Raw genomic sequence first — 27,423 nt, 5'->3', positions numbered from 1 at the left:
GTGGCTGTGTTGTGGATGCTCCTTAATATTTTTTTTTCAATAGATATATTTGTTAGAGGAATAATAATTACGCTTTCATTTGCTCATAATGAGCTGAGACTGAATTGCAGGCATTTAAAAAAAAAAAAAAAAAAAAAAAAAAAAAAAGGGGTATGATTCCTGCTTAGGGTGCAGGAGGTCCCGGGTTCAAATCCCGGACGAGCCCTAGCGTTTTGTGCAAACTGATCGCACGTCAGTGGCTGAGTCAGCGCAAAAAGCTCGCCGTCAATATCAAATGAATTTCTTATTCGATGTGAACAATTGACACTCGGGTCCGACGCGTGAAGGCGATTACGAAGGTTTCGGGTACAGATGGTAGCAGATGCATGTTAGTACGTCTTGCTTAAAGTGATGAAAAAGTGTTTCCGCCCGGGATCGAACCGGGGACCTTCTGCGTGTTAGGCAGACGTGATAACCGCTACACCACGGAAACTGCTTGTGTGCACATTACTTCACAGACAACTTATAGTGATGTTGCCATCGTAACTAAAAAATTCAATAAATGTGGTACTTGCAAACGAAGGGACATGCAGCAGATCCACACACGACGTGGCTCATTGGAGGACAATACGACATAGGCAGGAAAATACTGTTCCCGCCCGGGACCGAACCGGGGACCTTCTGCGTGTGAAGCAGACGTGATAACCGCTACACTACGGAAACGACGGACCTGAGGAGTCCATCCTTGTTCACTCGAACTTGCCTCAGACTTTCTCTCGTCCGCGAATGCACACACGACAGTTCCTTTGTCAGCCTGGAACCCATCACAGCCGAGGGCTCAAGAAGTCTTCGGGGTGCTCGAGAGGGTGTCTGCCGTAGCACCCCTAACGAGATAGCGGCGTTTCGCGCAGTCGTTATTGCAAGTCATATCAGCAAAAGCAATCACTTTCTCAGCAGCAGGCAGTGCGAGCCCAGCGGCAGCTCTACATGAAGGTACCAATAGCCCAGGAAGGCCGCCGACCGCGGGAATTCGCGCCGCCCCCATCCCGCCAGCGTACACGAGACTTCCAGGGCACCCTGGACGATATCGAGGGACTGTAATAATTGGCATTCGCCGTGTCACAGGGCTCGTTGGTCTAGGGGTAGTTAGTTCCGCTTTAGACGCCGTGCAGTGTGGACGTGCCTAGTCTTCCGCTTCGCCGTAGCGTTACGTATAGTGGACTATAGCTTTTGTTTACGTGTTGTGTTGCAACTTCTGTGAGTGTTTCTCCGTCGTTGTTTAGTACCTTGTGTTACTTTCTGTCCTTATTTCAGTGTGTTGTGTGTAGCGGTTTCGACCGCATATTTTGAAAATGTCGTCCCAGGTTATTCCTCGTCAGGCTACAGTTAGTTTTACTTTTGACAAGTCAACCCGCCATGTGCAACCTAGTTCCCTTGAGATTCATGATTGGTTGGTAGATACCTTTGGTGTTCATTCGGATCAGGTGCATACTGCTTATTTTGATACAGAACTGTATGTTTTCTTTGTTAAGTTTATGGACCCACTTCAGGTTGATAAAATTCTTTCTAAATATGGTCATCAAGTTCTCTTTCGGCATCGGGATGATTCTGTAAGTACCGTGCTGCTTTCCAATGCTTCCATCACGTATACCAATGTTCGTGTTTACAACCTTCCACCGGAGGTGGATAATGTCTATCTTAAGGAGGGTCTACAAAAGTATGGTGATGTAAAGAGCATTCGCCTTGAACGCTGGTCAAGCCAACATCGCCTGCAATGTTACAGTGGTATTCGTTCAGTCGAAATGCACGTTAAGCAGAATATTCCATCTCACCTGCAGATCGGTGGATATCGTGTCCATGTAACATATAGTGGTCAGGTTGGCACCTGTTTTTTGTGCAATGAAAGTGGTCACGTGCGTACCGACTGTCCGCGGAGGGTTTTTGTTTTAAAAAACTCTCTCGAACAGCGTCGCAAGTTAACGGTCGCTGACCTCGTTGCAGGTGGTTCTGCTCTTGGTGTAGCACAGTCCAGTGGTAGTAGCGCCCCGCCACATGTTTTGCGCACCCCTGACACAGAATTTCCTCCTTTGCGTGCTAAATCTGATGTTGTTCCGTCTGTCCCTCAGGTGGGTGTGCCACTTTTGAATAATAAGAGGCGTCGCCCACACGATGGAAATAGTACGGATGAGGATCTCCCTGAGATGCCCCAGTCCGAGCGACCGGCATCCTCCGAGCCACTGTGTACTGTAGCTGCTCCCTGCTCTCCTGAGGTAACGGTTACGGTGGCGGCTGCTGGCGCCCCTCCGGCCTCCGACGCAGCTTCTCTCGAGTCGGATCGTCGGTCGGGCCTGTTGGCGCCGTCTTCCGAACCGACTTCGATGTCACAACAAGTGGAGCCGCGACAACTTCCTGCTTCGCTGCCCCATACCTCTGCCAGCGGAGCTGCTCCGCTTCCGTCCAACTTTGCGGCCTCGGACCTTCCTGCTCACGATTCGCCTCCGTGCAGTCCATGTTTGCCGGAAGCTAGTGTAAGTGTTGACCATTCCGTTTTGTCGGAGTTTCCCCCCGCGACCCCGGATCCCGCATGTGGACCGGCGCGGGTGGTGTCGGATACAGAACTTGACCCTCCTACGTCACCGGCTGCTGAAGCTTCCTTGCCCGTCAGCCGACGCAAGTTACGCGTTCAGCCGAACGTTAATGCTGTTCGTAAAAAACCGAAGCGTAAGGGATCCGCGGAACGGGGTACCAGTCCCCCTCCCTCGGATGCCTCCGTCTCCCCTGCTATGGACTGTGACGTTGGTGCGTCGGTGTAGGTGATTTCCTTTCTCGCTTTTCTCTCTATGGTTCAAGCATACACCTTTCTTACCTTAAATCTTAACCGTATTGAGTCCGACGTTCGCATTGCCTCTTTGCGGCAGTTTATTTACGACGCCTGTGCGGACGTAGTGTTCTTGCAGGAAGTGTTGTTTTCTGATCTCTCTCTACCTGGATTTCAAACTGTTTTTAATGTCGCGCCGGAATATTCAACAGGAACTGCTCTTTTCTTTCGAGAGGGCATTCCTATTACTGACATTGAATTCCTTGACTCTGGCCGTGGGATTGGTTGTCGTCTTTTTGATCTCCGCCTCGTTGTTTTGTATGCCCCCTCTGGTTCGGGTCACACTGTGGCTCGATCGCGCTTTTATAAAGAAGAGCTTATTTATCTTTTGCGCCAGAGTCCTCGGAGTCTCCTGCTCGGAGGCGATTTTAATTGTGTTTTACGCCCTGAAGACCAGTCCCCCAATTTTAATTATTGCCGTGATTTACATGACTTAGTTCGTACGATGCATCTGCGTGATGTTTGGGAACACAAATATCCAACCCTGGTGAAATATACGTTTTTTACCGCGTCCTCATGCAGTAGACTCGACAGACTCTATTTATCTGATTTTTTATGTGATAAAATTCTTTCTGTCGATGTTATTCCTACTAGTTTTTCTGACCATTGTGCTTTTACTGCAACTGTAAATCTTAGTCACCAACCTGCAAAACTTTATCGTTCCCAGTGGATGTTAAATGTTTCCCACCTTGCCGACAGTGCTATGGATGATGTTATAAGTGGCGTGTGGGAGCGATGTCTTCGCTCTGACCCGCGATACCCCTCCTTGCTGGTTTGGTGGACTGCGTTTGCCAAGCCCAAGATTCGTCAGACTTTGATTTTTTACTGTGCTGCAAGGGCGCGTGATTTTAAGAACACGTATGAATATTACTACTCTGTCCTGCGTGAACTATCTGACGCAGCGGGTACCTCTCCTCTGCGGATCCATGATGTTCGTCGTATTAAAGCCAAGCTCTTGAGCCTTAAACGACGACAGATGGATGGTCTGCGAGTTAAGTCGAAACCTCACTCTCTTGTTGAAGGTGAACTGACATCCTTGTACCACCTGCTACGGCATCACACTCGTCGTCGTCGCTCCTTCATCTCTTCTCTTACGGTGGATGATGGGCGACAGCTTATTGCACAGGAGGAAATGGTTCGTGCTCTTCACCAGTATTACACTAGTCTCTATTCTGCCGATGATTCTGGTGAGTCTCTTTCGGACGATGTCTTTGGGGATCTAACTGCGACGATCGCGCCTGACGCGAACGGCGAATTTCTCCGGGAGTTCCAGGTAGATGAGGTTTTCGATTTTATTGCTCGCTCTCCGTCCAGTAAATCGCCGGGTCCAGACGGCCTGCCTAAAGAATTTTATCTCCGTTTTTGGCCTCTTTTGGGTGGCATTTTTACGCAGATTTTAAATGAGATTGTCAGGGGGATGGATGTGCCTGCCGATTTTAAAGTAGGGAAAATTGTTTTAATTCCGAAGTCTTCTGGTCGTTTATCTGCTGCCAATCTTCGTTCGCTCACATTGCTGAATTTTGACTACAAGACAGCTGCTAGAGCGCTCAATAGCCGGTTGTCCTCTCTGCTTCGGGGTGTGATTGGTGCACATCAATGTTGTTTTCATGATAGATCTATTCTGACACCAGTAGCCGAATATCGGGATGTTGTCTCGGTTGCGGCGGTTACAAACGTACATTGTGCCTTTGCCTTCCTTGATTTTCATAAGGCTTTTGATCACGTCAGTCATGTGTTTTTAGATCGTGTTTTAGGTACAATAGGTTTTAACGCTTCATCACGTGGTGTTCTTGGCAATTTGTATAGGGGAATAACAGCTCGGGTGTCAGTCAATGGGCAGCTGACGCCGCCCATTGCTATCCGCCGCGGAGTGCCTCAGGGTAGTCCGCTCTCTATGTCTTTATTCGTATTGTCCCTGGAACCGCTGCTTCGGACTATTGCTCTCAAGCTTCAGGGTATGTCCCTCTCTGGTGGGAAGCTCTCGGTTAAGGCATATGCGGATGATGTCGTTGTTCTCCTCCGTCAACGTGATGATATCCCGTTGTTGAAAGGGGCAGTTGATGCATACTGTCGAGTCTCTGGAGCGCGTCTCAATCAGGGTAAATGTAAGTTCCTTGATATTCGAGGATTTCGCGATGCTGATGTCCCTTGGGCCACTTTTGTCGATCGCCATACGTCCTTGGGGATTATCATTGATCGGTGTCCTCTAAAAATGGCGGCTCTCAATTGGAAATCTGTCACCGAGAAGATACAGGGGGCTCTGATGGTCCATGAGCAGCGCTCTGCTACCATTTTGCAAAAAGTCAGAATTTTAGACACCTACGTTCTATGTAAAGCTTATTATGTTGCTCAGCTGTTCCCACTTCCCATGATGGTGGCGAAAAGGTTGCGCCAATTGTCTAGCAGGTTTATATGGAAGGGCCATCTATTCAAGTTACGTTACGAGGTAATGACGAAACCGCGTCTCTCCGGAGGCTTGGGCCTCTCTGACATTACTCGCAAGGCGTCTGCTTTGTACGTCCGCCGAACGACTCTAATTGTTACGCAAGAAGTGACTTCGATTACATCCAGGCTTTTTACTGTTATGCGTCCGGCGAGCCTTGCTCCACCTGTCGATGTCGGACGCCTAAATTTTAAGTTGAAACACATTCGGGAATTTTACATTGCGGTGAGTTACCTCGGTGACGTCTTCTTGCGGCGACCGGTGCCAACGACCAAGGGCTTGATTGCCCGCTGGGAGGGGCTGGCCGGTCCCAATCCAATAGAACTGGCGTCTCCATCTGTGTCCTGGAGGAACGTCTGGAAGAATGTTAGTCTGCCGATCCACTCTATGGCCGTGGCGTCCACGTGGTATAGGGTAATAAATAATTTGGTTCCCACCAATGTACGACTGCACCGTATTGGTCTTTCTGACACGGACACCTGTACTCGGTGTGGTCTCGTGGATACCCTTGAACATCGATTCACATGCTGTGGGCACCTTGCTAATTGGCGTTGGCTCAGGAAACAACTTGCCTTTGTCACTAGGTCTGCTGAAGCCGCTTATACTATTGACATCATCGTCCGGCCCGATTCTTCCTTTTTTCCGCGAACGAAGCTCCATACCGTCATGTGGTTGATTGGCCATTTCGTACATTTTGTCAACAGTTGTCATGAAGAGGATGGACACCTAGCGTTTCGGCAGTACATGCTTACTGCTTACTGGCAGCGCTTGCGATTGCCAGGCCTCCGAGATGACTTTGCCAATATGCTTAGCCTGACATTTGAAAGAGAGGGTGTTGGCTAAGGTCACCTGTGTGAGCCATTTTCTTTTATACTGTTTCTGGATTTGCCGCCTTTATGTATGTTTCTTCTCTACACCAGGACTGAAGTTTCCGTTTTTTTTTTTTTCTTTAATCTTTATTTCACAAAGCAGTCTACATTATATAGTCATGTTTTAGGATTTTAATTTCAGTAGTATACTTCTTTTGAAGTGGCTGTGTTGTGGATGCTCCTTAATATTTTTTTTTCAATAGATATATTTGTTAGAGGAATAATAATTACGCTTTCATTTGCTCATAATGAGCTGAGACTGAATTGCAGGCATTTAAAAAAAAAAAAAAAAAAAAAAAAAAAAAAAAAAAAAAAAAAGGGGGTATGATTCCTGCTTAGGGTGCAGGAGGTCCCGGGTTCAAATCCCGGACGAGCCCTAGCGTTTTGTGCAAACTGATCGCACGTCAGTGGCTGAGTCAGCGCAAAAAGCTCGCCGTCAATATCAAATGAATTTCTTATTCGATGTGAGCAATTGACACTCGGGTCCGACGCGTGAAGGCGATTACGAAGGTTTCGGGTACAGATGGTAGCAGATGCATGTTAGTACGTCTTGCTTAAAGTGATGAAAAAGTGTTTCCGCCCGGGATCGAACCGGGGACCTTCTGCGTGTTAGGCAGACGTGATAACCGCTACACCACGGAAACTGCTTGTGTGCACATTACTTCACAGACAACTTATAGTGATGTTGCCATCGTAACTAAAAAATTCAATAAATGTGGTACTTGCAAACGAAGGGACATGCAGCAGATCCACACACGACGTGGCTCATTGGAGGACAATACGACATAGGCAGGAAAATACTGTTCCCGCCCGGGACCGAACCGGGGACCTTCTGCGTGTGAAGCAGACGTGATAACCGCTACACTACGGAAACGACGGACCTGAGGAGTCCATCCTTGTTCACTCGAACTTGCCTCAGACTTTCTCTCGTCCGCGAATGCACACACGACAGTTCCTTTGTCAGCCTGGAACCCATCACAGCCGAGGGCTCAAGAAGTCTTCGGGGTGCTCGAGAGGGTGTCTGCCGTAGCACCCCTAACGAGATAGCGGCGTTTCGCGCAGTCGTTATTGCAAGTCATATCAGCAAAAGCAATCACTTTCTCAGCAGCAGGCAGTGCGAGCCCAGCGGCAGCTCTACATGAAGGTACCAATAGCCCAGGAAGGCCGCCGACCGCGGGAATTCGCGCCGCCCCCATCCCGCCAGCGTACACGAGACTTCCAGGGCACCCTGGACGATATCGAGGGACTGTAATAATTGGCATTCGCCGTGTCACAGGGCTCGTTGGTCTAGGGGTAGTTAGTTCCGCTTTAGACGCCGTGCAGTGTGGACGTGCCTAGTCTTCCGCTTCGCCGTAGCGTTACGTATAGTGGACTATAGCTTTTGTTTACGTGTTGTGTTGCAACTTCTGTGAGTGTTTCTCCGTCGTTGTTTAGTACCTTGTGTTACTTTCTGTCCTTATTTCAGTGTGTTGTGTGTAGCGGTTTCGACCGCATATTTTGAAAATGTCGTCCCAGGTTATTCCTCGTCAGGCTACAGTTAGTTTTACTTTTGACAAGTCAACCCGCCATGTGCAACCTAGTTCCCTTGAGATTCATGATTGGTTGGTAGATACCTTTGGTGTTCATTCGGATCAGGTGCATACTGCTTATTTTGATACAGAACTGTATGTTTTCTTTGTTAAGTTTATGGACCCACTTCAGGTTGATAAAATTCTTTCTAAATATGGTCATCAAGTTCTCTTTCGGCATCGGGATGATTCTGTAAGTACCGTGCTGCTTTCCAATGCTTCCATCACGTATACCAATGTTCGTGTTTACAACCTTCCACCGGAGGTGGATAATGTCTATCTTAAGGAGGGTCTACAAAAGTATGGTGATGTAAAGAGCATTCGCCTTGAACGCTGGTCAAGCCAACATCGCCTGCAATGTTACAGTGGTATTCGTTCAGTCGAAATGCACGTTAAGCAGAATATTCCATCTCACCTGCAGATCGGTGGATATCGTGTCCATGTAACATATAGTGGTCAGGTTGGCACCTGTTTTTTGTGCAATGAAAGTGGTCACGTGCGTACCGACTGTCCGCGGAGGGTTTTTGTTTTAAAAAACTCTCTCGAACAGCGTCGCAAGTTAACGGTCGCTGACCTCGTTGCAGGTGGTTCTGCTCTTGGTGTAGCACAGTCCAGTGGTAGTAGCGCCCCGCCACATGTTTTGCGCACCCCTGACACAGAATTTCCTCCTTTGCGTGCTAAATCTGATGTTGTTCCGTCTGTCCCTCAGGTGGGTGTGCCACTTTTGAATAATAAGAGGCGTCGCCCACACGATGGAAATAGTACGGATGAGGATCTCCCTGAGATGCCCCAGTCCGAGCGACCGGCATCCTCCGAGCCACTGTGTACTGTAGCTGCTCCCTGCTCTCCTGAGGTAACGGTTACGGTGGCGGCTGCTGGCGCCCCTCCGGCCTCCGACGCAGCTTCTCTCGAGTCGGATCGTCGGTCGGGCCTGTTGGCGCCGTCTTCCGAACCGACTTCGATGTCACAACAAGTGGAGCCGCGACAACTTCCTGCTTCGCTGCCCCATACCTCTGCCAGCGGAGCTGCTCCGCTTCCGTCCAACTTTGCGGCCTCGGACCTTCCTGCTCACGATTCGCCTCCGTGCAGTCCATGTTTGCCGGAAGCTAGTGTAAGTGTTGACCATTCCGTTTTGTCGGAGTTTCCCCCCGCGACCCCGGATCCCGCATGTGGACCGGCGCGGGTGGTGTCGGATACAGAACTTGACCCTCCTACGTCACCGGCTGCTGAAGCTTCCTTGCCCGTCAGCCGACGCAAGTTACGCGTTCAGCCGAACGTTAATGCTGTTCGTAAAAAACCGAAGCGTAAGGGATCCGCGGAACGGGGTACCAGTCCCCCTCCCTCGGATGCCTCCGTCTCCCCTGCTATGGACTGTGACGTTGGTGCGTCGGTGTAGGTGATTTCCTTTCTCGCTTTTCTCTCTATGGTTCAAGCATACACCTTTCTTACCTTAAATCTTAACCGTATTGAGTCCGACGTTCGCATTGCCTCTTTGCGGCAGTTTATTTACGACGCCTGTGCGGACGTAGTGTTCTTGCAGGAAGTGTTGTTTTCTGATCTCTCTCTACCTGGATTTCAAACTGTTTTTAATGTCGCGCCGGAATATTCAACAGGAACTGCTCTTTTCTTTCGAGAGGGCATTCCTATTACTGACATTGAATTCCTTGACTCTGGCCGTGGGATTGGTTGTCGTCTTTTTGATCTCCGCCTCGTTGTTTTGTATGCCCCCTCTGGTTCGGGTCACACTGTGGCTCGATCGCGCTTTTATAAAGAAGAGCTTATTTATCTTTTGCGCCAGAGTCCTCGGAGTCTCCTGCTCGGAGGCGATTTTAATTGTGTTTTACGCCCTGAAGACCAGTCCCCCAATTTTAATTATTGCCGTGATTTACATGACTTAGTTCGTACGATGCATCTGCGTGATGTTTGGGAACACAAATATCCAACCCTGGTGAAATATACGTTTTTTACCGCGTCCTCATGCAGTAGACTCGACAGACTCTATTTATCTGATTTTTTATGTGATAAAATTCTTTCTGTCGATGTTATTCCTACTAGTTTTTCTGACCATTGTGCTTTTACTGCAACTGTAAATCTTAGTCACCAACCTGCAAAACTTTATCGTTCCCAGTGGATGTTAAATGTTTCCCACCTTGCCGACAGTGCTATGGATGATGTTATAAGTGGCGTGTGGGAGCGATGTCTTCGCTCTGACCCGCGATACCCCTCCTTGCTGGTTTGGTGGACTGCGTTTGCCAAGCCCAAGATTCGTCAGACTTTGATTTTTTACTGTGCTGCAAGGGCGCGTGATTTTAAGAACACGTATGAATATTACTACTCTGTCCTGCGTGAACTATCTGACGCAGCGGGTACCTCTCCTCTGCGGATCCATGATGTTCGTCGTATTAAAGCCAAGCTCTTGAGCCTTAAACGACGACAGATGGATGGTCTGCGAGTTAAGTCGAAACCTCACTCTCTTGTTGAAGGTGAACTGACATCCTTGTACCACCTGCTACGGCATCACACTCGTCGTCGTCGCTCCTTCATCTCTTCTCTTACGGTGGATGATGGGCGACAGCTTATTGCACAGGAGGAAATGGTTCGTGCTCTTCACCAGTATTACACTAGTCTCTATTCTGCCGATGATTCTGGTGAGTCTCTTTCGGACGATGTCTTTGGGGATCTAACTGCGACGATCGCGCCTGACGCGAACGGCGAATTTCTCCGGGAGTTCCAGGTAGATGAGGTTTTCGATTTTATTGCTCGCTCTCCGTCCAGTAAATCGCCGGGTCCAGACGGCCTGCCTAAAGAATTTTATCTCCGTTTTTGGCCTCTTTTGGGTGGCATTTTTACGCAGATTTTAAATGAGATTGTCAGGGGGATGGATGTGCCTGCCGATTTTAAAGTAGGGAAAATTGTTTTAATTCCGAAGCCTTCTGGTCGTTTATCTGCTGCCAATCTTCGTCCGCTCACATTGCTGAATTTTGACTACAAGACAGCTGCTAGAGCGCTCAATAGCCGGTTGTCCTCTCTGCTTCGGGGTGTGATTGGTGCACATCAATGTTGTTTTCATGATAGATCTATTCTGACACCAGTAGCCGAATATCGGGATGTTGTCTCGGTTGCGGCGGTTACAAACGTACATTGTGCCTTTGCCTTCCTTGATTTTCATAAGGCTTTTGATCACGTCAGTCATGTGTTTTTAGATCGTGTTTTAGGTACAATAGGTTTTAACGCTTCATCACGTGGTGTTCTTGGCAATTTGTATAGGGGAATAACAGCTCGGGTGTCAGTCAATGGGCAGCTGACGCCGCCCATTGCTATCCGCCGCGGAGTGCCTCAGGGTAGTCCGCTCTCTATGTCTTTATTCGTATTGTCCCTGGAACCGCTGCTTCGGACTATTGCTCTCAAGCTTCAGGGTATGTCCCTCTCTGGTGGGAAGCTCTCGGTTAAGGCATATGCGGATGATGTCGTTGTTCTCCTCCGTCAACGTGATGATATCCCGTTGTTGAAAGGGGCAGTTGATGCATACTGTCGAGTCTCTGGAGCGCGTCTCAATCAGGGTAAATGTAAGTTCCTTGATATTCGAGGATTTCGCGATGCTGATGTCCCTTGGGCCACTTTTGTCGATCGCCATACGTCCTTGGGGATTATCATTGATCGGTGTCCTCTAAAAATGGCGGCTCTCAATTGGAAATCTGTCACCGAGAAGATACAGGGGGCTCTGATGGTCCATGAGCAGCGCTCTGCTACCATTTTGCAAAAAGTCAGAATTTTAGACACCTACGTTCTATGTAAAGCTTATTATGTTGCTCAGCTGTTCCCACTTCCCATGATGGTGGCGAAAAGGTTGCGCCAATTGTCTAGCAGGTTTATATGGAAGGGCCATCTATTCAAGTTACGTTACGAGGTAATGACGAAACCGCGTCTCTCCGGAGGCTTGGGCCTCTCTGACATTACTCGCAAGGCGTCTGCTTTGTACGTCCGCCGAACGACTCTAATTGTTACGCAAGAAGTGACTTCGATTACATCCAGGCTTTTTACTGTTATGCGTCCGGCGAGCCTTGCTCCACCTGTCGATGTCGGACGCCTAAATTTTAAGTTGAAACACATTCGGGAATTTTACATTGCGGTGAGTTACCTCGGTGACGTCTTCTTGCGGCGACCGGTGCCAACGACCAAGGGCTTGATTGCCCGCTGGGAGGGGCTGGCCGGTCCCAATCCAATAGAACTGGCGTCTCCATCTGTGTCCTGGAGGAACGTCTGGAAGAATGTTAGTCTGCCGATCCACTCTATGGCCGTGGCGTCCACGTGGTATAGGGTAATAAATAATTTGGTTCCCACCAATGTACGACTGCACCGTATTGGTCTTTCTGACACGGACACCTGTACTCGGTGTGGTCTCGTGGATACCCTTGAACATCGATTCACATGCTGTGGGCACCTTGCTAATTGGCGTTGGCTCAGGAAACAACTTGCCTTTGTCACTAGGTCTGCTGAAGCCGCTTATACTATTGACATCATCGTCCGGCCCGATTCTTCCTTTTTTCCGCGAACGAAGCTCCATACCGTCATGTGGTTGATTGGCCATTTCGTACATTTTGTCAACAGTTGTCATGAAGAGGATGGACACCTAGCGTTTCGGCAGTACATGCTTACTGCTTACTGGCAGCGCTTGCGATTGCCAGGCCTCCGAGATGACTTTGCCAATATGCTTAGCCTGACATTTGAAAGAGAGGGTGTTGGCTAAGGTCACCTGTGTGAGCCATTTTCTTTTATACTGTTTCTGGATTTGCCGCCTTTATGTATGTTTCTTCTCTACACCAGGACTGAAGTTTCCGTTTTTTTTTTTTTTTTCTTTAATCTTTATTTCACAAAGCAGTCTACATTATATAGTCATGTTTTAGGATTTTAATTTCAGTAGTATACTTCTTTTGAAGTGGCTGTGTTGTGGATGCTCCTTAATATTTTTTTTTCAATAGATATATTTGTTAGAGGAATAATAATTACGCTTTCATTTGCTCATAATGAGCTGAGACTGAATTGCAGGCATTTAAAAAAAAAAAAAAAAAAAAAAAAAAGGGAGTATGATTCCTGCTTAGGGTGCAGGAGGTCCCGGGTTCAAATCCCGGACGAGCCCTAGCGTGTTGTGCAAACTGATCGCACGTCAGTGGCTGAGTCAGCGCAAAAAGCTCGCCGTCAATATCAAATGAATTTCTTATTCGATGTGAGCAATTGACACTCGGGTCCGACGCGTGAAGGCGATTACGAAGGTTTCGGGTACAGATGGTAGCAGATGCATGTTAGTACGTCTTGCTTAAAGTGATGAAAAAGTGTTTCCGCCCGGGATCGAACCGGGGACCTTCTGCGTGTTAGGCAGACGTGATAACCGCTACACCACGGAAACTGCTTGTGTGCACATTACTTCACAGACAACTTATAGTGATGTTGCCATCGTAACTAAAAAATTCAATAAATGTGGTACTTGCAAACGAAGGGACATGCAGCAGATCCACACACGACGTGGCTCATTGGAGGACAATACGACATAGGCAGGAAAATACTGTTCCCGCCCGGGACCAAACCGGGGACCTTCTGCGTGTGAAGCAGACGTGATAACCGCTACACTACGGAAACGACGGACCTGAGGAGTCCATCCTTGTTCACTCGAACTTGCCTCAGACTTTCTCTCGTCCGCGAATGCACACACGACAGTTCCTTTGTCAGCCTGGAACCCATCACAGCCGAGGGCTCAAGAAGTCTTCGGGGTGCTCGAGAGGGTGTCTGCCGTAGCACCCCTAACGAGATAGCGGCGTTTCGCGCAGTCGTTATTGCAAGTCATATCAGCAAAAGCAATCACTTTCTCAGCAGCAGGCAGTGCGAGCCCAGCGGCAGCTCTACATGAAGGTACCAATAGCCCAGGAAGGCCGCCGACCGCGGGAATTCGCGCCGCCCCCATCCCGCCAGCGTACACGAGACTTCCAGGGCACCCTGGACGATATCGAGGGACTGTAATAATTGGCATTCGCCGTGTCACAGGGCTCGTTGGTCTAGGGGTAGTTAGTTCCGCTTTAGACGCCGTGCAGTGTGGACGTGCCTAGTCTTCCGCTTCGCCGTAGCGTTACGTATAGTGGACTATAGCTTTTGTTTACGTGTTGTGTTGCAACTTCTGTGAGTGTTTCTCCGTCGTTGTTTAGTACCTTGTGTTACTTTCTGTCCTTATTTCAGTGTGTTGTGTGTAGCGGTTTCGACCGCATATTTTGAAAATGTCGTCCCAGGTTATTCCTCGTCAGGCTACAGTTAGTTTTACTTTTGACAAGTCAACCCGCCATGTGCAACCTAGTTCCCTTGAGATTCATGATTGGTTGGTAGATACCTTTGGTGTTCATTCGGATCAGGTGCATACTGCTTATTTTGATACAGAACTGTATGTTTTCTTTGTTAAGTTTATGGACCCACTTCAGGTTGATAAAATTCTTTCTAAATATGGTCATCAAGTTCTCTTTCGGCATCGGGATGATTCTGTAAGTACCGTGCTGCTTTCCAATGCTTCCATCACGTATACCAATGTTCGTGTTTACAACCTTCCACCGGAGGTGGATAATGTCTATCTTAAGGAGGGTCTACAAAAGTATGGTGATGTAAAGAGCATTCGCCTTGAACGCTGGTCAAGCCAACATCGCCTGCAATGTTACAGTGGTATTCGTTCAGTCGAAATGCACGTTAAGCAGAATATTCCATCTCACCTGCAGATCGGTGGATATCGTGTCCATGTAACATATAGTGGTCAGGTTGGCACCTGTTTTTTGTGCAATGAAAGTGGTCACGTGCGTACCGACTGTCCGCGGAGGGTTTTTGTTTTAAAAAACTCTCTCGAACAGCGTCGCAAGTTAACGGTCGCTGACCTCGTTGCAGGTGGTTCTGCTCTTGGTGTAGCACAGTCCAGTGGTAGTAGCGCCCCGCCACATGTTTTGCGCACCCCTGACACAGAATTTCCTCCTTTGCGTGCTAAATCTGATGTTGTTCCGTCTGTCCCTCAGGTGGGTGTGCCACTTTTGAATAATAAGAGGCGTCGCCCACACGATGGAAATAGTACGGATGAGGATCTCCCTGAGATGCCCCAGTCCGAGCGACCGGCATCCTCCGAGCCACTGTGTACTGTAGCTGCTCCCTGCTCTCCTGAGGTAACGGTTACGGTGGCGGCTGCTGGCGCCCCTCCGGCCTCCGACGCAGCTTCTCTCGAGTCGGATCGTCGGTCGGGCCTGTTGGCGCCGTCTTCCGAACCGACTTCGATGTCACAACAAGTGGAGCCGCGACAACTTCCTGCTTCGCTGCCCCATACCTCTGCCAGCGGAGCTGCTCCGCTTCCGTCCAACTTTGCGGCCTCGGACCTTCCTGCTCACGATTCGCCTCCGTGCAGTCCATGTTTGCCGGAAGCTAGTGTAAGTGTTGACCATTCCGTTTTGTCGGAGTTTCCCCCCGCGACCCCGGATCCCGCATGTGGACCGGCGTGGGTGGTGTCGGATACAGAACTTGACCCTCCTACGTCACCGGCGGCTGAAGCTTCCTTGCCCGTCAGCCGACGCAAGTTACGCGTTCAGCCGAACGTTAATGCTGTTCGTAAAAAACCGAAGCGTAAGGGATCCGCGGAACGGGGTACCAGTCCCCCTCCCTCGGATGCCTCCGTCTCCCCTGCTATGGACTGTGACGTTGGTGCGTCGGTGTAGGTGATTTCCTTTCTCGCTTTTCTCTCTATGGTTCAAGCATACACCTTTCTTACCTTAAATCTTAACCGTATTGAGTCCGACGTTCGCATTGCCTCTTTGCGGCAGTTTATTTACGACGCCTGTGCGGACGTAGTGTTCTTGCAGGAAGTGTTGTTTTCTGATCTCTCTCTACCTGGATTTCAAACTGTTTTTAATGTCGCGCCGGAATATTCAACAGGAACTGCTCTTTTCTTTCGAGAGGGCATTCCTATTACTGACATTGAATTCCTTGACTCTGGCCGTGGGATTGGTTGTCGTCTTTTTGATCTCCGCCTCGTTGTTTTGTATGCCCCCTCTGGTTCGGGTCACACTGTGGCTCGATCGCGCTTTTATAAAGAAGAGCTTATTTATCTTTTGCGCCAGAGTCCTCGGAGTCTCCTGCTCGGAGGCGATTTTAATTGTGTTTTACGCCCTGAAGACCAGTCCCCCAATTTTAATTATTGCCGTGATTTACATGACTTAGTTCGTACGATGCATCTGCGTGATGTTTGGGAACACAAATATCCAACCCTGGTGAAATATACGTTTTTTACCGCGTCCTCATGCAGTAGACTCGACAGACTCTATTTATCTGATTTTTTATGTGATAAAATTCTTTCTGTCGATGTTATTCCTACTAGTTTTTCTGACCATTGTGCTTTTACTGCAACTGTAAATCTTAGTCACCAACCTGCAAAACTTTATCGTTCCCAGTGGATGTTAAATGTTTCCCACCTTGCCGACAGTGCTATGGATGATGTTATAAGTGGCGTGTGGGAGCGATGTCTTCGCTCTGACCCGCGATACCCCTCCTTGCTGGTTTGGTGGACTGCGTTTGCCAAGCCCAAGATTCGTCAGACTTTGATTTTTTACTGTGCTGCAAGGGCGCGTGATTTTAAGAACACGTATGAATATTACTACTCTGTCCTGCGTGAACTATCTGACGCAGCGGGTACCTCTCCTCTGCGGATCCATGATGTTCGTCGTATTAAAGCCAAGCTCTTGAGCCTTAAACGACGACAGATGGATGGTCTGCGAGTTAAGTCGAAACCTCACTCTCTTGTTGAAGGTGAACTGACATCCTTGTACCACCTGCTACGGCATCACACTCGTCGTCGTCGCTCCTTCATCTCTTCTCTTACGGTGGATGATGGGCGACAGCTTATTGCACAGGAGGAAATGGTTCGTGCTCTTCACCAGTATTACACTAGTCTCTATTCTGCCGATGATTCTGGTGAGTCTCTTTCGGACGATGTCTTTGGGGATCTAACTGCGACGATCGCGCCTGACGCGAACGGCGAATTTCTCCGGGAGTTCCAGGTAGATGAGGTTTTCGATTTTATTGCTCGCTCTCCGTCCAGTAAATCGCCGGGTCCAGACGGCCTGCCTAAAGAATTTTATCTCCGTTTTTGGCCTCTTTTGGGTGGCATTTTTACGCAGATTTTAAATGAGATTGTCAGGGGGATGGATGTGCCTGCCGATTTTAAAGTAGGGAAAATTGTTTTAATTCCGAAGTCTTCTGGTCGTTTATCTGCTGCCAATCTTCGTCCGCTCACATTGCTGAATTTTGACTACAAGACAGCTGCTAGAGCGCTCAATAGCCGGTTGTCCTCTCTGCTTCGGGGTGTGATTGGTGCACATCAATGTTGTTTTCATGATAGATCTATTCTGACACCAGTAGCCGAATATCGGGATGTTGTCTCGGTTGCGGCGGTTACAAACGTACATTGTGCCTTTGCCTTCCTTGATTTTCATAAGGCTTTTGATCACGTCAGTCATGTGTTTTTAGATCGTGTTTTAGGTACAATAGGTTTTAACGCTTCATCACGTGGTGTTCTTGGCAATTTGTATAGGGGAATAACAGCTCGGGTGTCAGTCAATGGGCAGCTGACGCCGCCCATTGCTATCCGCCGCGGAGTGCCTCAGGGTAGTCCGCTCTCTATGTCTTTATTCGTATTGTCCCTGGAACCGCTGCTTCGGACTATTGCTCTCAAGCTTCAGGGTATGTCCCTCTCTGGTGGGAAGCTCTCGGTTAAGGCATATGCGGATGATGTCGTTGTTCTCCTCCGTCAACGTGATGATATCCCGTTGTTGAAAGGGGCAGTTGATGCATACTGTCGAGTCTCTGGAGCGCGTCTCAATCAGGGTAAATGTAAGTTCCTTGATATTCGAGGATTTCGCGATGCTGATGTCCCTTGGGCCACTTTTGTCGATCGCCATACGTCCTTGGGGATTATCATTGATCGGTGTCCTCTAAAAATGGCGGCTCTCAATTGGAAATCTGTCACCGAGAAGATACAGGGGGCTCTGATGGTCCATGAGCAGCGCTCTGCTACCATTTTGCAAAAAGTCAGAATTTTAGACACCTACGTTCTATGTAAAGCTTATTATGTTGCTCAGCTGTTCCCACTTCCCATGATGGTGGCGAAAAGGTTGCGCCAATTGTCTAGCAGGTTTATATGGAAGGGCCATCTATTCAAGTTACGTTACGAGGTAATGACGAAACCGCGTCTCTCCGGAGGCTTGGGCCTCTCTGACATTACTCGCAAGGCGTCTGCTTTGTACGTCCGCCGAACGACTCTAATTGTTACGCAAGAAGTGACTTCGATTACATCCAGGCTTTTTACTGTTATGCGTCCGGCGAGCCTTGCTCCACCTGTCGATGTCGGACGCCTAAATTTTAAGTTGAAACACATTCGGGAATTTTACATTGCGGTGAGTTACCTCGGTGACGTCTTCTTGCGGCGACCGGTGCCAACGACCAAGGGCTTGATTGCCCGCTGGGAGGGGCTGGCCGGTCCCAATCCAATAGAACTGGCGTCTCCATCTGTGTCCTGGAGGAACGTCTGGAAGAATGTTAGTCTGCCGATCCACTCTATGGCCGTGGCGTCCACGTGGTATAGGGTAATAAATAATTTGGTTCCCACCAATGTACGACTGCACCGTATTGGTCTTTCTGACACGGACACCTGTACTCGGTGTGGTCTCGTGGATACCCTTGAACATCGATTCACATGCTGTGGGCACCTTGCTAATTGGCGTTGGCTCAGGAAACAACTTGCCTTTGTCACTAGGTCTGCTGAAGCCGCTTATACTATTGACATCATCGTCCGGCCCGATTCTTCCTTTTTTCCGCGAACGAAGCTCCATACCGTCATGTGGTTGATTGGCCATTTCGTACATTTTGTCAACAGTTGTCATGAAGAGGATGGACACCTAGCGTTTCGGCAGTACATGCTTACTGCTTACTGGCAGCGCTTGCGATTGCCAGGCCTCCGAGATGACTTTGCCAATATGCTTAGCCTGACATTTGAAAGAGAGGGTGTTGGCTAAGGTCACCTGTGTGAGCCATTTTCTTTTATACTGTTTCTGGATTTGCCGCCTTTATGTATGTTTCTTCTCTACACCAGGACTGAAGTTTCCGTTTTTTTTTTTTTTCTTTAATCTTTATTTCACAAAGCAGTCTACATTATATAGTCATGTTTTAGGATTTTAATTTCAGTAGTGTACTTCTTTTGAAGTGGCTGTGTTGTGGATGCTCCTTAATATTTTTTTTTCAATAGATATATTTGTTAGAGGAATAATAATTACGCTTTCATTTGCTCATAATGAGCTGAGACTGAATTGCAGGCACTTAAAAAAAAAAAAAAAAAAAAAGGGGTATGATTCCTGCTTAGGGTGCAGGAGGTCCCGGGTTCAAATCCCGGACGAGCCCTAGCGTTTTGTGCAAACTGATCGCACGTCAGTGGCTGAGTCAGCGCAAAAAGCTCGCCGTCAATATCAAATGAATTTCTTATTCGATGTGAGCAATTGACACTCGGGTCCGACGCGTGAAGGCGATTACGAAGGTTTCGGGTACAGATGGTAGCAGATGCATGTTAGTACGTCTTGCTTAAAGTGATGAAAAAGTGTTTCCGCCCGGGATCGAACCGGGGACCTTCCGCGTGTTAGGCAGACGTGATAACCGCTACACCACAGAAACTGCTTGTGTGCACCTTACTTCACAGACAACTTATAGTGATGTTGCCATCGTAACTAAAAAATTCAATAAATGTGGTACTTGCAAACGAAGGGACATGCAGCAGATCCACACACGACGTGGCTCATTGGAGGACAATACGACATAGGCAGGAAAATACTGTTCCCGCCCGGGACCGAACCGGGGACCTTCTGCGTGTGAAGCAGACGTGATAACCGCTACACTACGGAAACGACGGACCTGAGGAGTCCATCCTTGTTCACTCGAACTTGCCTCAGACTTTCTCTCGTCCGCGAATGCACACACGACAGTTCCTTTGTCAGCCTGGAACCCATCACAGCCGAGGGCTCAAGAAGTCTTCGGGGTGCTCGAGAGGGTGTCTGCCGTAGCACCCCTAACGAGATAGCGGCGTTTCGCGCAGTCGTTATTGCAAGTCATATCAGCAAAAGCAATCACTTTCTCAGCAGCAGGCAGTGCGAGCCCAGCGGCAGCTCTACATGAAGGTACCAATAGCCCAGGAAGGCCGCCGACCGCGGGAATTCGCGCCGCCCCCATCCCGCCAGCGTACACGAGACTTCCAGGGCACCCTGGACGATATCGAGGGACTGTAATAATTGGCATTCGCCGTGTCACAGGGCTCGTTGGTCTAGGGGTAGTTAGTTCCGCTTTAGACGCCGTGCAGTGTGGACGTGCCTAGTCTTCCGCTTCGCCGTAGCGTTACGTATAGTGGACTATAGCTTTTGTTTACGTGTTGTGTTGCAACTTCTGTGAGTGTTTCTCCGTCGTTGTTTAGTACCTTGTGTTACTTTCTGTCCTTATTTCAGTGTGTTGTGTGTAGCGGTTTCGACCGCATATTTTGAAAATGTCGTCCCAGGTTATTCCTCGTCAGGCTACAGTTAGTTTTACTTTTGACAAGTCAACCCGCCATGTGCAACCTAGTTCCCTTGAGATTCATGATTGGTTGGTAGATACCTTTGGTGTTCATTCGGATCAGGTGCATACTGCTTATTTTGATACAGAACTGTATGTTTTCTTTGTTAAGTTTATGGACCCACTTCAGGTTGATAAAATTCTTTCTAAATATGGTCATCAAGTTCTCTTTCGGCATCGGGATGATTCTGTAAGTACCGTGCTGCTTTCCAATGCTTCCATCACGTATACCAATGTTCGTGTTTACAACCTTCCACCGGAGGTGGATAATGTCTATCTTAAGGAGGGTCTACAAAAGTATGGTGATGTAAAGAGCATTCGCCTTGAACGCTGGTCAAGCCAACATCGCCTGCAATGTTACAGTGGTATTCGTTCAGTCGAAATGCACGTTAAGCAGAATATTCCATCTCACCTGCAGATCGGTGGATATCGTGTCCATGTAACATATAGTGGTCAGGTTGGCACCTGTTTTTTGTGCAATGAAAGTGGTCACGTGCGTACCGACTGTCCGCGGAGGGTTTTTGTTTTAAAAAACTCTCTCGAACAGCGTCGCAAGTTAACGGTCGCTGACCTCGTTGCAGGTGGTTCTGCTCTTGGTGTAGCACAGTCCAGTGGTAGTAGCGCCCCGCCACATGTTTTGCGCACCCCTGACACAGAATTTCCTCCTTTGCGTGCTAAATCTGATGTTGTTCCGTCTGTCCCTCAGGTGGGTGTGCCACTTTTGAATAATAAGAGGCGTCGCCCACACGATGGAAATAGTACGGATGAGGATCTCCCTGAGATGCCCCAGTCCGAGCGACCGGCATCCTCCGAGCCACTGTGTACTGTAGCTGCTCCCTGCTCTCCTGAGGTAACGGTTACGGTGGCGGCTGCTGGCGCCCCTCCGGCCTCCGACGCAGCTTCTCTCGAGTCGGATCGTCGGTCGGGCCTGTTGGCGCCGTCTTCCGAACCGACTTCGATGTCACAACAAGTGGAGCCGCGACAACTTCCTGCTTCGCTGCCCCATACCTCTGCCAGCGGAGCTGCTCCGCTTCCGTCCAACTTTGCGGCCTCGGACCTTCCTGCTCACGATTCGCCTCCGTGCAGTCCATGTTTGCCGGAAGCTAGTGTAAGTGTTGACCATTCCGTTTTGTCGGAGTTTCCCCCCGCGACCCCGGATCCCGCATGTGGACCGGCGCGGGTGGTGTCGGATACAGAACTTGACCCTCCTACGTCACCGGCGGCTGAAGCTTCCTTGCCCGTCAGCCGACGCAAGTTACGCGTTCAGCCGAACGTTAATGCTGTTCGTAAAAAACCGAAGCGTAAGGGATCCGCGGAACGGGGTACCAGTCCCCCTCCCTCGGATGCCTCCGTCTCCCCTGCTATGGACTGTGACGTTGGTGCGTCGGTGTAGGTGATTTCCTTTCTCGCTTTTCTCTCTATGGTTCAAGCATACACCTTTCTTACCTTAAATCTTAACCGTATTGAGTCCGACGTTCGCATTGCCTCTTTGCGGCAGTTTATTTACGACGCCTGTGCGGACGTAGTGTTCTTGCAGGAAGTGTTGTTTTCTGATCTCTCTCTACCTGGATTTCAAACTGTTTTTAATGTCGCGCCGGAATATTCAACAGGAACTGCTCTTTTCTTTCGAGAGGGCATTCCTATTACTGACATTGAATTCCTTGACTCTGGCCGTGGGATTGGTTGTCGTCTTTTTGATCTCCGCCTCGTTGTTTTGTATGCCCCCTCTGGTTCGGGTCACACTGTGGCTCGATCGCGCTTTTATAAAGAAGAGCTTATTTATCTTTTGCGCCAGAGTCCTCGGAGTCTCCTGCTCGGAGGCGATTTTAATTGTGTTTTACGCCCTGAAGACCAGTCCCCCAATTTTAATTATTGCCGTGATTTACATGACTTAGTTCGTACGATGCATCTGCGTGATGTTTGGGAACACAAATATCCAACCCTGGTGAAATATACGTTTTTTACCGCGTCCTCATGCAGTAGACTCGACAGACTCTATTTATCTGATTTTTTATGTGATAAAATTCTTTCTGTCGATGTTATTCCTACTAGTTTTTCTGACCATTGTGCTTTTACTGCAACTGTAAATCTTAGTCACCAACCTGCAAAACTTTATCGTTCCCAGTGGATGTTAAATGTTTCCCACCTTGCCGACAGTGCTATGGATGATGTTATAAGTGGCGTGTGGGAGCGATGTCTTCGCTCTGACCCGCGATACCCCTCCTTGCTGGTTTGGTGGACTGCGTTTGCCAAGCCCAAGATTCGTCAGACTTTGATTTTTTACTGTGCTGCAAGGGCGCGTGATTTTAAGAACACGTATGAATATTACTACTCTGTCCTGCGTGAACTATCTGACGCAGCGGGTACCTCTCCTCTGCGGATCCATGATGTTCGTCGTATTAAAGCCAAGCTCTTGAGCCTTAAACGACGACAGATGGATGGTCTGCGAGTTAAGTCGAAACCTCACTCTCTTGTTGAAGGTGAACTGACATCCTTGTACCACCTGCTACGGCATCACACTCGTCGTCGTCGCTCCTTCATCTCTTCTCTTACGGTGGATGATGGGCGACAGCTTATTGCACAGGAGGAAATGGTTCGTGCTCTTCACCAGTATTACACTAGTCTCTATTCTGCCGATGATTCTGGTGAGTCTCTTTCGGACGATGTCTTTGGGGATCTAACTGCGACGATCGCGCCTGACGCGAACGGCGAATTTCTCCGGGAGTTCCAGGTAGATGAGGTTTTCGATTTTATTGCTCGCTCTCCGTCCAGTAAATCGCCGGGTCCAGACGGCCTGCCTAAAGAATTTTATCTCCGTTTTTGGCCTCTTTTGGGTGGCATTTTTACGCAGATTTTAAATGAGATTGTCAGGGGGATGGATGTGCCTGCCGATTTTAAAGTAGGGAAAATTGTTTTAATTCCGAAGTCTTCTGGTCGTTTATCTGCTGCCAATCTTCGTTCGCTCACATTGCTGAATTTTGACTACAAGACAGCTGCTAGAGCGCTCAATAGCCGGTTGTCCTCTCTGCTTCGGGGTGTGATTGGTGCACATCAATGTTGTTTTCATGATAGATCTATTCTGACACCAGTAGCCGAATATCGGGATGTTGTCTCGGTTGCGGCGGTTACAAACGTACATTGTGCCTTTGCCTTCCTTGATTTTCATAAGGCTTTTGATCACGTCAGTCATGTGTTTTTAGATCGTGTTTTAGGTACAATAGGTTTTAACGCTTCATCACGTGGTGTTCTTGGCAATTTGTATAGGGGAATAACAGCTCGGGTGTCAGTCAATGGGCAGCTGACGCCGCCCATTGCTATCCGCCGCGGAGTGCCTCAGGGTAGTCCGCTCTCTATGTCTTTATTCGTATTGTCCCTGGAACCGCTGCTTCGGACTATTGCTCTCAAGCTTCAGGGTATGTCCCTCTCTGGTGGGAAGCTCTCGGTTAAGGCATATGCGGATGATGTCGTTGTTCTCCTCCGTCAACGTGATGATATCCCGTTGTTGAAAGGGGCAGTTGATGCATACTGTCGTGTCTCTGGAGCGCGTCTCAATCAGGGTAAATGTAAGTTCCTTGATATTCGAGGATTTCGCGATGCTGACGTCCCTTGGGCCACTGTTGTCGATCGCCATACGTCCTTGGGGATTATCATTGATCGGTGTCCTCTAAAAATGGCGGCTCTCAATTGGAAATCTGTCACCGAGAAGATACAGGGGGCTCTGATGGTCCATGAGCAGCGCTCTGCTACCATTTTGCAAAAAGTCAGAATTTTAGACACCTACGTTCTATGTAAAGCTTATTATGTTGCTCAGCTGTTCCCACTTCCCATGATGGTGGCGAAAAGGTTGCGCCAATTGTCTAGCAGGTTTATATGGAAGGGCCATCTATTCAAGTTACGTTACGAGGTAATGACGAAACCGCGTATCTCCGGAGGCTTGGGCCTCTCTGACATTACTCGCAAGGCGTCTGCTTTGTACGTCCGCCGAACGACTCTAATTGTTACGCAAGAAGTGACTTCGATTACATCCAGGCTTTTTACTGTTGTGCGTCCGGCGAGCCTTGCTCCACCTGTCGATGTCGGACGCCTAAATTTTAAGTTGAAACACATTCGGGAATTTTACATTGCGGTGAGTTACCTCGGTGACGTCTTCTTGCGGCGACCGGTGCCAACGACCAAGGGCTTGATTGCCCGCTGGGAGGGGCTGGCCGGTCCCAATCCAATAGAACTGGCGTCTCCATCTGTGTCCTGGAGGAACGTCTGGAAGAATGTTAGTCTGCCGATCCACTCTATGGCCGTGGCGTCCACGTGGTATAGGGTAATAAATAATTTGGTTCCCACCAATGTACGACTGCACCGTATTGGTCTTTCTGACACGGACACCTGTACTCGGTGTGGTCTCGTGGATACCCTTGAACATCGATTCACCTGCTGTGGGCACCTTGCTAATTGGCGTTGGCTCAGGAAACAACTTGCCTTTGTCACTAGGTCTGCTGAAGCCGCTTATACTATTGACATCATCGTCCGGCCCGATTCTTCCTTTTTTCCGCGAACGAAGCTCCATACCGTCATGTGGTTGATTGGCCATTTCGTACATTTTGTCAACAGTTGTCATGAAGAGGATGGACACCTAGCGTTTCGGCAGTACATGCTTACTGCTTACTGGCAGCGCTTGCGATTGCCAGGCCTCCGAGATGATTTTGCCAATATGCTTAGCCTGACATTTGAAAGAGAGGGTGTTGGCTAAGGTCACCTGTGTGAGCCATTTTCTTTTATACTGTTTCTGGATTTGCCGCCTTTATGTATGTTTCTTCTCTACACCAGGACTGAAGATTCCGTGTTTTTTTTTGTTTTTTTTTTTTTAATCTTTATTTCACAAAGCAGTCTACATTATATAGTCATGTTTTAGGATTTTAATTTCAGTAGTGTACTTCTTTTGAAGTGGCTGTGTTGTGGATGTTTCCTTAATATTTTTTTTTTTTCAATAGACATATTTGTTAGAGGAATAATAATTACGCTTTCATTTGCTCATAATGAGCTGAGACTGAATTGCAGGCATTTATAAAAAAAAAAAAAAAAAAAAAAAAAAAAAAAAAAAAAAGTGGTTAAGGCGTTGGACTGCTAAAAAAAAAAAAAAAAAAACGGTAAGCGCTTGGGTTCGTGACCCGAGGGTCGGCGGATCGAATCTCGCGCCATGCAATTTTTTTTATTATTAGTTTTTTGTAATTCAAATATATATATAAACTATTAATGAATTGCTTATGCATGTTGGTGAAGGCGGATCGCTCTCCAATTGTACCGGCTTCATTTTTCCGTTTGTTTAACAGGGTGTACCAAAGGTCTAAGAAAAAAAAAAAAAAAAAAAAAGGGGTATGATTCCTGCTTAGGGTGCAGGAGGTCCCGGGTTCAAATCCCGGACGAGCCCTAGCGTTTTGTGCAAACTGATCGCACGTCAGTGGCTGAGTCAGCGCAAAAAGCTCGCCGTCAATATCAAATGAATTTCTTATTCGATGTGAGCAATTGACACTCGGGTCCGACGCGTGAAGGCGATTACGAAGGTTTCGGGTACAGATGGTAGCAGATGCATGTTAGTACGTCTTGCTTAAAGTGATGAAAAAGTGTTTCCACCCGGGATCGAACCGGGGACCTTCTTCGTGTTAGGCAGACGTGATAACCGCTACACCACGGAAACTGCTTGTGTGCACCTTACTTCACAGACAACTTATAGTGATGTTGCCATCGTAACTAAAAAATTCAATAAATGTGGTACTTGCAAACGAAGGGACATGCAGCAGATCCACACACGACGTGGCTCATTGGAGGACAATACGACATAGGCAGGAAAATACTGTTCCCGCCCGGGATCGAACCGGGGACCTTCTGCGTGTGAAGCAGACGTGATAACCGCTACACTACGGAAACGACGGACCCGAGGAGTCCATCGTTGTTCACTCGAACTTGCCTCAGACTTTCTCTCGTCCGCGAATGCACACACGCCAGTTCCTTAGTCAGCCAGGAACCCATCACAGCCGAGGGCTCAAGAAGTCTTCGGGGTGCTCGAGAGGGTGTCTGCCGTAGCACCCCTAACGAGATAGCGGCGCTTCGCGCAGTCGTTATTGCAAGTCATATCAGCAAAAGCAATCACTTTCTCAGCAGCAGGCAGTGCGAGCCCAGCGGCAGCTCTACATGAAGGTACCAATAGCCCAGGAAGGCCGCCGACCGCGGGAATTCGCGCCGCCCCCATTCCGCCAGCGTACACGAGACTTTCAGGGCACCCTGGACGACATCGAGGGACTGGAATAATTGGCATTCGCCGTGTCACAGGGCTCGTTGGTCTAGGGGTATGATTCCTGCTTAGGGTGCAGGAGGTCCCGGGTTCAAATCCCGGGCGAGCCCTAGCGTTTTGTGCAAACTGATCGCACGTCAGTGGCTGAGTCAGCGCAAAAAGCTCGCCGTCAATATCAAATGAATTTCTTATTCGATGTGAGCAATTGACACTCGGGTCCGACGCGTGAAGGCGATTACGAAGGTTTCGGGTACAGATGGTAGCAGATGCATGTTAGTACGTCTTGCTTAAAGTGATGAAAAAGTGTTTCCGCCCGGGATCGAACCGGGGACCTTCTGCGTGTTAGGCAGACGTGATAACCGCTACACCACGGAAACTGCTTGTGTGCACCTTACTTCACAGACAACTTATAGTGATGTTGCCATCGTAACTAAAAAATTCAATAAATGTGGTACTTGCAAACGAAGGGACATGCAGCAGATCCACACACGACGTGGCTCATTGGAGGACAATACGACATAGGCAGGAAAATACTGTTCCCGCCCGGGATCGAACCGGGGACCTTCTGCGTGTGAAGCAGACGTGATAACCGCTACACTACGGAAACGACGGACTCGAGGAGTCCATCCTTGTTCACTCGAACTTGCCTCAGACTTTCTCTCGTCCGCGAATGCACACACGACAGTTCCTTTGTCAGCCTGGAACCCATCACAGCCGAGGGCTCAAGAAGTCTTCGGGGTGCTCGAGAGGGT

At 48.6% G+C, this 27,423-nt stretch overlaps 13 non-coding genes across 13 annotated transcripts; 1 reads left to right on the top strand and 12 right to left on the bottom strand.

Annotated features, from left to right (window-relative positions):
- Nucleotides 1–399: 399 nt before the first annotated feature.
- Trnav-aac (transfer RNA valine (anticodon AAC)) lies at nucleotides 400–472 on the bottom strand. Its single transcript has one exon. It is a non-coding gene; the product is annotated as a tRNA-Val (tRNA).
- Nucleotides 473–629: 157 nt separating this feature from the next.
- Nucleotides 630–702, bottom strand: Trnav-cac (transfer RNA valine (anticodon CAC)). The gene has a single exon. It is a non-coding gene; the product is annotated as a tRNA-Val (tRNA).
- A 6,038-nt stretch (nucleotides 703–6,740) lies between these two features.
- Nucleotides 6,741–6,813, bottom strand: Trnav-aac (transfer RNA valine (anticodon AAC)). The gene has a single exon. It is a non-coding gene; the product is annotated as a tRNA-Val (tRNA).
- Nucleotides 6,814–6,970: 157 nt separating this feature from the next.
- Trnav-cac (transfer RNA valine (anticodon CAC)) lies at nucleotides 6,971–7,043 on the bottom strand. Its single transcript has one exon. It is a non-coding gene; the product is annotated as a tRNA-Val (tRNA).
- Nucleotides 7,044–13,068: 6,025 nt separating this feature from the next.
- On the bottom strand, nucleotides 13,069–13,141 carry Trnav-aac (transfer RNA valine (anticodon AAC)). The gene has a single exon. It is a non-coding gene; the product is annotated as a tRNA-Val (tRNA).
- Nucleotides 13,142–13,298: 157 nt separating this feature from the next.
- On the bottom strand, nucleotides 13,299–13,371 carry Trnav-cac (transfer RNA valine (anticodon CAC)). The gene has a single exon. It is a non-coding gene; the product is annotated as a tRNA-Val (tRNA).
- Nucleotides 13,372–19,388: 6,017 nt separating this feature from the next.
- Trnav-aac (transfer RNA valine (anticodon AAC)) lies at nucleotides 19,389–19,461 on the bottom strand. The gene has a single exon. It is a non-coding gene; the product is annotated as a tRNA-Val (tRNA).
- Nucleotides 19,462–19,618: 157 nt separating this feature from the next.
- Nucleotides 19,619–19,691, bottom strand: Trnav-cac (transfer RNA valine (anticodon CAC)). The gene has a single exon. It is a non-coding gene; the product is annotated as a tRNA-Val (tRNA).
- A 6,313-nt stretch (nucleotides 19,692–26,004) lies between these two features.
- Trnav-aac (transfer RNA valine (anticodon AAC)) lies at nucleotides 26,005–26,077 on the bottom strand. Its single transcript has one exon. It is a non-coding gene; the product is annotated as a tRNA-Val (tRNA).
- A 157-nt stretch (nucleotides 26,078–26,234) lies between these two features.
- On the bottom strand, nucleotides 26,235–26,307 carry Trnav-cac (transfer RNA valine (anticodon CAC)). Its single transcript has one exon. It is a non-coding gene; the product is annotated as a tRNA-Val (tRNA).
- A 402-nt stretch (nucleotides 26,308–26,709) lies between these two features.
- Trnap-agg (transfer RNA proline (anticodon AGG)) lies at nucleotides 26,710–26,781 on the top strand. The gene has a single exon. It is a non-coding gene; the product is annotated as a tRNA-Pro (tRNA).
- Nucleotides 26,782–26,975: 194 nt separating this feature from the next.
- Nucleotides 26,976–27,048, bottom strand: Trnav-aac (transfer RNA valine (anticodon AAC)). Its single transcript has one exon. It is a non-coding gene; the product is annotated as a tRNA-Val (tRNA).
- A 157-nt stretch (nucleotides 27,049–27,205) lies between these two features.
- Nucleotides 27,206–27,278, bottom strand: Trnav-cac (transfer RNA valine (anticodon CAC)). The gene has a single exon. It is a non-coding gene; the product is annotated as a tRNA-Val (tRNA).
- Nucleotides 27,279–27,423: the final 145 nt, after the last annotated feature.

The sequence above is a fragment of the Schistocerca serialis genome, chromosome 2 (assembly GCF_023864345.2).
Source record: "Schistocerca serialis cubense isolate TAMUIC-IGC-003099 chromosome 2, iqSchSeri2.2, whole genome shotgun sequence".
Taxonomy (NCBI): Eukaryota; Metazoa; Arthropoda; class Insecta; order Orthoptera; family Acrididae; genus Schistocerca; species Schistocerca serialis.
This window is presented reverse-complemented; position numbering and strand designations above follow the sequence as displayed.